The sequence below is a fragment of the Oppia nitens genome, unplaced genomic scaffold (assembly GCF_028296485.1).
Source record: "Oppia nitens isolate AA-2021 unplaced genomic scaffold, nextdenovo-longstitch-racon4-pilon3 scaffold7_pilon_pilon_pilon, whole genome shotgun sequence".
Taxonomy (NCBI): Eukaryota; Metazoa; Arthropoda; class Arachnida; order Sarcoptiformes; family Oppiidae; genus Oppia; species Oppia nitens.
In genome coordinates this window covers 4,229,901-4,241,304 of record NW_026533251.1, presented here as the reverse complement: position 1 = coordinate 4,241,304, position 11,404 = coordinate 4,229,901, and positions in this window count along the sequence as shown.

The window sequence follows — 11,404 nt, the reverse complement described above, 5'->3', positions numbered from 1 at the left end:
GCATGGTCAAATATTGGTCATACTTAATGTCTGTATGCTTTAGTATATTTAGGTTTGTTTTGAATACAAACATTTTACTAGATTTTGATAATTTTGTCAAAAGCTATGGTCAGGTTAGCAAAGCGATACCTATTGGACGCTATACATGCGTTACATTAATGAGCATGCTACATTTATACAAACTTATCTATTGCAATCGCTATGGCTATGAAATGGCAAAATTATTTTTCAAAAATATATGGCCTAATGTTAGACAAATTTCAAATTGGAAATTATATATTTGGCTATGTTTTTGGTTGGTCAATTTTATTATTGTACACATAATATTTATTTTAATTTTGATCAATGAACATTTTCATAATTATCTATCAATAATGCGAATTATGTCTATTTTATTGTTTGCTGAATATTATATACTATCATGGACATTTGCTATACAAATGTATTTTGTAACAATATATGCTAACACTGTATTAGATAAAATTACCCAATCATTAATAGATTCATATAATATTAATAAAGGTAAAATATTTATTTTTTATATAAATGACATAACTTAAATATTTTAATATAATTTTTTTAAAAAATTTTATTAATTAGTAAAACATAATTATCAACAAAATATCGAATCGAACAGAAATCTATTTAGAATAATATTTAAAACAATAAATGATCTAGATAATCGGCTAAAATTTATAAATTTATGTAATATGGCAATAATTATTTGCGATATTATGCATCAGATATACGTTATGGCAAGTATATCGTATGTGTCGACACAAAAAGCTAAAACATCAATATTTATTGCTTACGGTATACTTTCGGGTATTAGTGAGACAATTATCACATGTTTCATATGCGGCACATTTGACGACAAATGCCGAACCATTGGCCAGACATTGGACGCCATGAATGCCCGCTATTTGTCGGACACGGAGTACAAGGAGTGGCTTATGTTTAAACATATGTTGCGCTCAAACCAGACGTTTGGCTTTACTATCGGTGGGTTCGCGACATTCAATAGGACTACACTTATTGCCGTAAATATAATATTTTTAATTTTATAATTTATTTTTATTATTAATAGATAATTTAATATTAATTTATTAATTTTTTTAAAATAGTTGTTTACGTTTATGTTAAACTACACTATTATATTATTGCAAACAGCATCTAATTCAAATGGATATAATAAAACTAATTAATTTACTTATATATTTTTAAAAATTTTTTGTTAAAAATATTATTAATAATATAAAATAATTATATAACGTTAAATAAATAATATAAAAATATTTTGTTATTAATATTAGCTTAATAAAAATTTTGTTTAAAAATTTAATTACTTTTAGTTTTAAAAGAAAAATATATTTCACTTTATTCATTTTATTATATTTTATAAAATAACTTAATTTTCTTATAATTATAATAATATTGGTTTAAGCATAGAATTATTATTAATTTATATAAATAAAATATATATGATAGTATATAATAGTAATAATATATATATAATATCAAATATTGCTTATACTGTTAGAATTATCATGTTAAAACATTTCCAACTAAACTAGTATATTTTAATCTATCATAATGTGTTATATTAATGTGTAATGTGTAATATATTAGAACTGTTAGAAATCATTGATATTATTTAATTAATTAGTTTTATTATCATGAAAAAAATTTACTAACTGCTAGTTTGAATTATACTAAAATATTTTAAGTTAACTAACTTACTTTATTAGATTATTTTTTATTGGTTATTTTCTTAATATTAAAAATATTATTATTATCATTTGTTAAATTTGATTTTTTTAAATTGACTTATTATGTTGAAATTAAAATTGTTATTAACAAAAGTTATAGATAATTTGGATAAATTTAATAACAATAGTAATGTTAAGTATAGATAACATTTTGATTTTTTTTAATAAATTGAATCAATGTATAAAACTTATTGAAAAGAAAACGTATTTTTTGAAAATTTTGTATTGAAATTAATGAATAGTTAAGATATTTTTTATGTACTTATTTTATCAATCAAATGAATGTAATGCTAATTATTTTATCAAAGAAAATATTGCAAAATGTTTTATAAACAAAATAATTATAATAATTATAATATTTGTTTATTGTTTATAATAACATAAAATTGTCATAGTAATTCATATAATTTTAACAATAAAAAATTATTTATTAACAAATTTATTAACAAACAAATCTAATTATGAATATAATTATTTTCAGTATTTTGTAATAATTAATAATCTATATAAAATACCAACAAAACATTTTATGTAATATATTTATTATTTTTAACATATAGAAGTTTTAAACAAGTTATTTAAGTAAAAAAAAATTAAACTTATAACTTACAATTGTAAAATGTCGTTAACAATTAAAATTAGTATAAACAAAATCAATCAATTATTTCAATTACTGTTGATTTATCATCGACTAATTGGTATAACATTTGGTGGCTTAACATTAAATAGATTGACAAACAAACATGGTCAATCTAAATTGTTGAAATTGTTAGGTTATGCTATCGTAATTTTTATAATATTTTATTATTTCTATTTATGTATTCATAAAATTATTATATTTAAAATTTTGTTTGATAAATTACCAACTAATGAACTATATATTTCCTACATTAATGCTATTGCATCATTTTTAGGCGACATACAACACATATTTGTTATCTATATGCTTAATTCAACAAAAATCTACCAGCTTATTTATTATTTGTTAACAAATTTTACAAAATATATTAATTATAAATTATCAATCTGGCATATTATTTTATTAATTAATTTTATTATATACAATTCAATAGCTATAGCTAATATTATCTACAATTTCTTAACATATTTTCAATTATCTAATTTACTTGGTTGTTTTATAAACATTATATTACTATTTACTACATTATCGTTTAACACATTTCTACATATAACCTGGCTTATATTGTTACAATTGTTACTCGTTATGTCTAAAGTTAAAAATAATTTGATAAAATTGAATAAAATAAATGGTATGTTTATTAGTAAATTATATTTAATTTGTTAATATATATTGTATAATAGCAATATACATATAAGCTAGAAATATAATTTAAATAACTTAAAAAACACATTTGTTGATATTTAAATTAGTAACAACCTAAATGAAATATATTTATTTTTATGTTATTAAGTAATTATTGATTATTTTTAAAAATATATATATATAGATACAATTAATAATAAAAAATGTTTTATGGAAAAATATAATACTGGTAAATTATTAAACGATTACACACACATATTTAGTAAAATTACTAATTTAATTAAATTATTTAATAATACAACAATATATGTAATGCCAATATATACAGTAAGTGTTGTTTATTCTATAATGTTTAGTATATATGAGATTATATATGAAGTCAATGTTAAAACATCATCAAAAATAACAACTAATATTTTTTTCAAAATGATACCCATTTTAAATATAAAAACAATTCTAATAATGTTTTTACTGAGCGATTCAATACAACAAAAATTAAAATCAATTGAAAAGTTAGTTAATTATATGAATACCCGAGTGATGACAGACTATGAGTTTAGACAATGGATTGCATTGAAGGCTATCATTGGAAACACAGCGACAATGTGTCCGACAATCGGAGGGTTCGCTAAACTTAACAAATCAACACTTATTTCGGTATTTTATTAATTAAATTTTTTTTTATATTTTAATTTTATATTTAATTTACAGATTTTTACCTTTATATTGAATTACACTGTAATACTATTTCAAACAATAAAACATAAATAATTTATTGTTTTTTCTAATTGTATTTAATATATGTTATAATATTTTGTATATATATTTATTTATAAAATACACCAAACTAAAACTAATCATTATTGTACAGAATTTTTATTGCACTAAAATTTTTGGGAATTAAATAATTAAAAATAAGATTTTCTTATCTTTTTTTATTTCTTTGTGTAATTTATAACTTATAACTAAGTTTATGATTAGTTAATTATCAAAACAGTTCCAGTTTTCAATTGTATGAAATGTTTCACTTAATAAAACTTTACATAAACTTTAACATAAATTTCTAACTTATTTGCTATAAGGATATTACGATACATTTGGATGGCTTTTCTAAAAGTTTTTAAATAAACCATCATAATTATAATCAATTTAATTAAATAATCAGAATTTTAACATAATATACAGTATATATTTATAAAGAGAGAGAGAGAAATTTTTTTCGGTGTTATTATTTTTAATTACGATAATACAAAATTAATCAATAAAATCGACATTTTCTTTTAAATTATAATATTAAAATTTAATTATTTCAATTATTTCTTCTAAATATTATACTTTAAATATTTAGTTTAATTTATCAAATAATATGATTAGAGTATATTATTTTTTTTATATATAAATTAATAATATTGATTATCTAATTAAACAAAATATTTTGCAATGAAGTTATTACTATTATTCATTTTTTTATTATTGAATAAAATTAATGATTTAAATTTATTTACTAAATTTTTTTCGTAAACAATATAATTAATTTTAATATTCAATTATAATAAATATTTTTATTATTGCAACAATCATACAATATAATAAAAAATAATTACTCTAATTATTTTGTTTATTATTAATATCTATTTTATATTTTATCATTATATAGATTTTTTCAATTATACAAAATTTGTATTTCACTTATTTTTAGAATTGTTAGGAAACAATATTTTATTTTAGTTATCAATTAATCATTATATCAGTAATAATTTTGTTTAAATATATATATAATTTAAAAAAATAATTTTATTTTTATTTTCCCAGTGTTTTGAAATAGTTTTGAATCGTATAAAAATACAATAAAATGATTATTAGTTTAGATATTAGTTTTACAAAACTTTATTATTTATTACAATTTTTATTAAATTATCACCGACTAATTGGTATAACATTTGGTGGCTTAACATTGACCAAAAACTCAAAAAACAAACATGGTCAATCAGTTATTTTAAAATATTTCGGTTACGCAATAATAATATTTTTAATAGTTTGCATTTTGATTATATTTATTTATGTAACTATTAATTACAACGGCTATTCACCACTTAATGATAATAAATTTATTAAATATATATATTCAATATCACTTATACTAACTTTTATTGAGTATTTAATTTATGTTTGTATGCTAAATTCATCAAAAATGTACAAGCTAATATGTTATTTTATAGAAAATCTTGCAAAATATTCAAATAATAAATTTACCATGTGGCATATTATTTTATTAGTTAGTTTTATTATATATAATTTACTTATTTTAGCTAATTTTGTTTATTTTATTATAACTAATATCGATTCAGAACATTTATTTAACATTTTATTAGCTATAAATAAATTAACATATGTCACATTTGTTTATTTTAATTGGTTTATATTGTTGCAATTATTATTGATAATAGACACTGTCATAAATAATTGGAAAACATTTGATAATAATGATAATAATGAAAATAATAATAATAATATTATTGGTAAGTTATAAATTTATATAAATTTAATTTTCTATTATAAATGTTAATTGATATCATTTAGCTAACTAATTTTTTTTCTAATAGAAACTAATATATTACTTAATAATACAAAAGTAATAATTAATAAATTAATAAATTTTGTTAATTTATTAAACAACATAACAAAGTATTCACTGCCTATTTATGTGGTTAACATAGTTTTGAGTACAATGTTTGGTATCTATGTTATTGTTTATTCAAATAATGTTGAATCAAAACTTGCTCAACTTAATAGAAAAAACATTTATATGAATATATCATTTATTTCAAGTATAATTATTTTTGTTATAATGTGTTTATTAGGCGATAATTTAAAACAAAAATTAAAATCAATTAAACAAATTATTAATAATATGAATACCAGAGGTATTACTGAGTCTGAGTTTAGACAATGGATTGCATTGAAGGCTATGATTGGAAACACAGCGACAATGTGTCCGACAATCGGAGGGTTCGCTAAACTCAACAAATCAACACTTATTTCGGTAAACTATTATTGAAAAAATTTATTATTTATTTTATATTAATAAATTAATCAATTTTTTACTATTAATTTACAGATTTTTGTGTTTATATTGAATTATACGGTAATACTTTTTCAAACAGCTACACTTAAATAATTGTTATTTTATTAAATAAAATAAATATAAATAAATATTTTACATTATTATCTTATGTTGTATATATTGAAACAATATTTTCAGCAAGTTATATCTTTAAAAATTATTTAAATTAAAGTATTTTTATTAAATTATAATTGTTTTGAAAGAAATAATTTATTTTAAATTCATTTAATAATTTCACATTTAATTAAAAAAGCTTTAAATTTCTATTGACTTTTTTAGTAAATCTTATTTTTCTGTATACCTAATTTTAATTAATAAAAATTTTTATTTGTTAATTAATATTTTATTTAAAAATTTAGTAATTATAATAGCTAATGTTTTTATAATGAAACTAACTTATAAATTAATAATACTTATTTATTAATAACTACATTAGCATAAAATTTTATTTTTTATATTAATGGTATAAAATACATACCAATTGAGGTTATTATTATTAATCATTAAAACTTAATTATTTATATTACTTAAAAAAATTTTGTAAACAAAATAATTAATAAATTTATAATAATTAAATAATTGCAATAGTCATTAAAATTGACATTTTCTAACATTTTATTTTATTCATCAAAATATCATTAATTTTAAAAAATTAATATATAAATTTTTATTCATTATATAAATATATTGACTATGCAATTTATTTTATTACTAAAAAATATTTTTCTAAATAATAAATTATTTTATTTATTTTGAAAAAGAAAAAAATTAACATAAATATATTTTTAATATTATTCTCATTATTAATAAAATAATATTTTCATTTTAATTTAATTTAATAGAAACTGCTATAGAAATAGAAATTCGTTTACGAAATTCATTAATAATTTGTTTTTAAATTATATATATTTATATATATTATTACTTTATAATTGATTTATAAACAACAATTTAGTTAAATACTGTATAAATTATAACTGTAATATTTAATATGACCAAACTAATTAAATTATTTAAATTAATTATATTTTATCATCGACTAATTGGTATAACATTTGGAGGCTTAACATTTAATAACATAACAAACAAACATGGTCAACTGGTTGTAATCAAAATTATTGGATATACAAACATAATATTTTTAACTTTAGGCAACATTTATATAAAATTTATTGTATTATACTCATTATACAATTATATTGATTATTTTATTATATTCATAATATTTGCTACAAATATCATTACTATTATACAATATTTTACATTTATTTATATGCTTAACTCAACAAAAATGTACCAGCTAATATCTTATATTTTTGACAATTTCACCAACTACTTGAATTATAGTTTAAATATATGGCAAATCATTTTATTGATTAGTTTTATTATATATAATCTAATTTCAACATTTATAACTATTTATTATATATTGATTTTAAATGATACTTTCACTTTATCCATGTATTTATTAAACATTTTATTTATACATGAAAATTTAACATATAGTACATTTGTATGTATAGATAATTTTATCATGTTGCATTTATTATTTGTATTAAAAAATGTTAAAAGCGATATTAAAAATTTTATCATTATCAACAGTAAGTTATTATTATTTTATTTTTCATACTATAATTATCAAAAATAAATTAATTATTTAACTTAATTTAATTTATTAAATTATTAAAATAAAATATATTAATTTTTAATAGAAACTAAAATCATTAATCGACTACAATCTATATCAATAAGTAATACAATTGAATCATTATTTAATTATAAAATAGTAATTAATAAATTAAATATTACTATTAATTTATTAAACAATACAACAAATTATTCAATGTCTGTACTTTTTATTAACACTATTTTAAGCACAATGTTTAACATTTATTATGTTGTTTTTTTAAATCAATATAAATCAAAATTTAGTGGACTTTACAGTAGTAATTTATTTTTAAATGCATCAATTATTTTGAATATAGTAGTCATTATTATAATGTGTTTTCTGGGAGATTCAATACAACAACAATTGAAATCAATTGAACAATCAGTTTATTGTATGAATACACGAGTGATGACTGACTATGAGTTTAGACAATGGATTGCATTGAAGGCTATGATTGGAAACACAGCGACAATGTGTCCGACAATCGGAGGGTTCGCTAAACTCAATAAATCAACACTTATTTCGGTAATTAATTATATTTTTGTTAAATCCCTTATTGAAAATCTATTTATTTAATTATAAAATATTAATATTTATTTATTAATAATTTACAGATTTTTACGTTTATATTGTCTTATACTGTAATAATATTTCAAACTGCTCAACTAAAATAACTGAAAAATTTCTGTGTTAATTAAATTATCATGTTAATTTTGCTATCTGGTTACATAGATTATAAAATTGATTTATTTAAATTACATTAAACATAAAATTCATTATTAAAAAATTATTATAAATATTTTTATATAAATTATAATATTTTCAAATATAATATAAGTATCCTATTTGTATAGTAGAGTAGATTAATGTATAATATATACACATTATGTGTATTATGTGTTACACATATAGTATACAATAGCTCTAGATATGGAGATCCCATAATATTATAATTAAATATTATTTATATATAAAAATTTATTAATCATAAATTTGTTAAAAATTATCTGAGTAAAATTTATTTTTTAAAAATTATTTGTCCATTTATGGATACACAACAACAATATTAAACATTAAAAAATTATGTTATTTCAAATTACTAATGCAAAGGTCTAGTTTAAAATTAATAATAAAATATAAATCAAAACTTAATCAATAATCAAATATTATTTTAAAAATATTTTTTATGCTATAAAAATTAATGTAAAAATACTTATAAAAATAATTATTTAATAGAACTTTAATATTGATTTTATTAATAATAAATAATTAATAATACAATACAATAATTAAAGAATATATAGAAATAATTGTGTTTTAATAAATTAGAAATATTGATTAGTTAATGATTTTATAAATGATGTTTTTTGATAATAAAGTTTTCTTAATAAATTAATTTGTTTATCTACTTATTAAAAATACTATTCAATATAAAACTAAATTTTATTTTATTTTTGTTTTGAATATTTATTTTTGTTTGAAAATAATTATTTTATTCTATTTAAATTTACATACATATATAAAAACTGATAAATTAAATTAAATTTTTAATGTGAAAAATATTGACAAAATAATTATAGTAATTATTTTTTAAAAATTTGATATATAATTTATATAAACTTCAAAACATTACAATAATTGTACTTTTGTTATATATGTAATTTTTTTTAACACAATGTAAAGTCATATTCAAATTAATTCAATATTATTGTTAATATAATAAATAACTTTTATGAAAAATATTTAATCATTTAATAAAAATTTAATATGAAATCATTGATAACTAAATTATACTGGTTACTTTTGATATTTCATCAATTTATTGGTATTACATTTGGTGGATTTAGTCTAAATAAATCCATAACTAAACATGGACAATCTACTATTTTAAAATATTACGGCTACTTTATTTTACTAATCATTTTTATTTACAAACTATATTTGACACAAATTAATATTAAAAATTTAATTAATTTATCAAACAAATTAAATGGCCACAATAAAATTATCCTTTATTTGTATAGTCTTATTTCATTTACATACAATTTGTTACATATTGTACTAATTTATACATTTAATTCAACAATAACTTATAAACTTATCTCAACTTTTATTATAAATTTTAGAAAATATTTGATTACAAAACAATCAAAATTTTGTCAAATAATTTTATTAATTATTTGGGCATTTATTATAATCATAGGCATTGCTAATGTAATAATTATAATAGATATAAATATTTTATCAATATTAAGATACATATCAGTATTTTCAGCTTTTAGTACTTTATTTTTGTCTACAACATTCAATATGTTAATGTATTTAATAATGTTGCATTTAATATTAGTGTTAAAAAAATTCAAAAGAAATTTGAATAAATTTAATAATAAAAATGGTAAAATTTTAAATAATGGTAATTTAAATAATTATATAACTAAATTAATTTATTTAATTACATTTTTTTAGATAATTTAATTAATAATAATAATATTCGTATTGAAATGTCTATTATGCTTACAACTATGAATACAGAAAAATTAAAAAAATTAATTGAATATAAAATATTAACTAAAAAGTTGGCTAATATTATTGCTTTACTAAATAATACAATAAATTATTTGATGCCAATATATTTAATAAATTATATGTTAATCATAATGACTAATATTTATTGTGTGGTATATTCGGATAAAATTACAATAAATACAAATATGATTAAAAATCAACAATTATTTATAAAAATAGCTCTCGGATTGTTAATTATATATATAATTACAATGTGTTTGTTAGGCGATTCAATACAACAACACTTGAAATCAATTGAACAGTCGATTAATGAAATGACTACTCAATGGATGACTGACTATGAGTTTAGACAATGGATTGCATTGAAGGCTATGATTGGAAACACAGCGACAATGTGTCCGACAATCGGAGGGTTCGCTAAACTCAACAAATCAACACTTATTTCGGTATTTTATTTGATAATTAATTTTTTATTTTTTATTAAATTGTTTTTTTATATTTTTAATTTTATTACAGATTTTTACATTTATGTTAAACTTTACGGTCATTTTATTTCAAACGGCTAATACAAACATCTAAATTTAAAACACTATAAATTGTAAATACTTTAATAATTTAATACAATTGAAAATATTTGATATTGAATTCAAGACTAAAGTTTAAACAATAGTCCTAAATAATAAAATTTATTAATTATTTTTATTATTATAGTTAACTAAATTTAAAGCATTGAATTTATAGTTTTTATTCATATATTTTTTATTTAAATAGCCTAAAATAATAATAAATAATTTATTATTAATAAAATATTATAAAATAATTATTATAAAATATTCAAACTTAAAATATGTTAGAAATTAAAAATAATTAAAAATATTATTAGTAATTTTATATTAAATTGTAAATATAAATAATGATTAAATATGTAAATTCTATTTAAATAGAATCAGATAATTAATTAATTTTTTAAAATTAACATTTGGAAATTAGACTTATTATTGAACTTATATTTATAAAGGGTATTTATAATA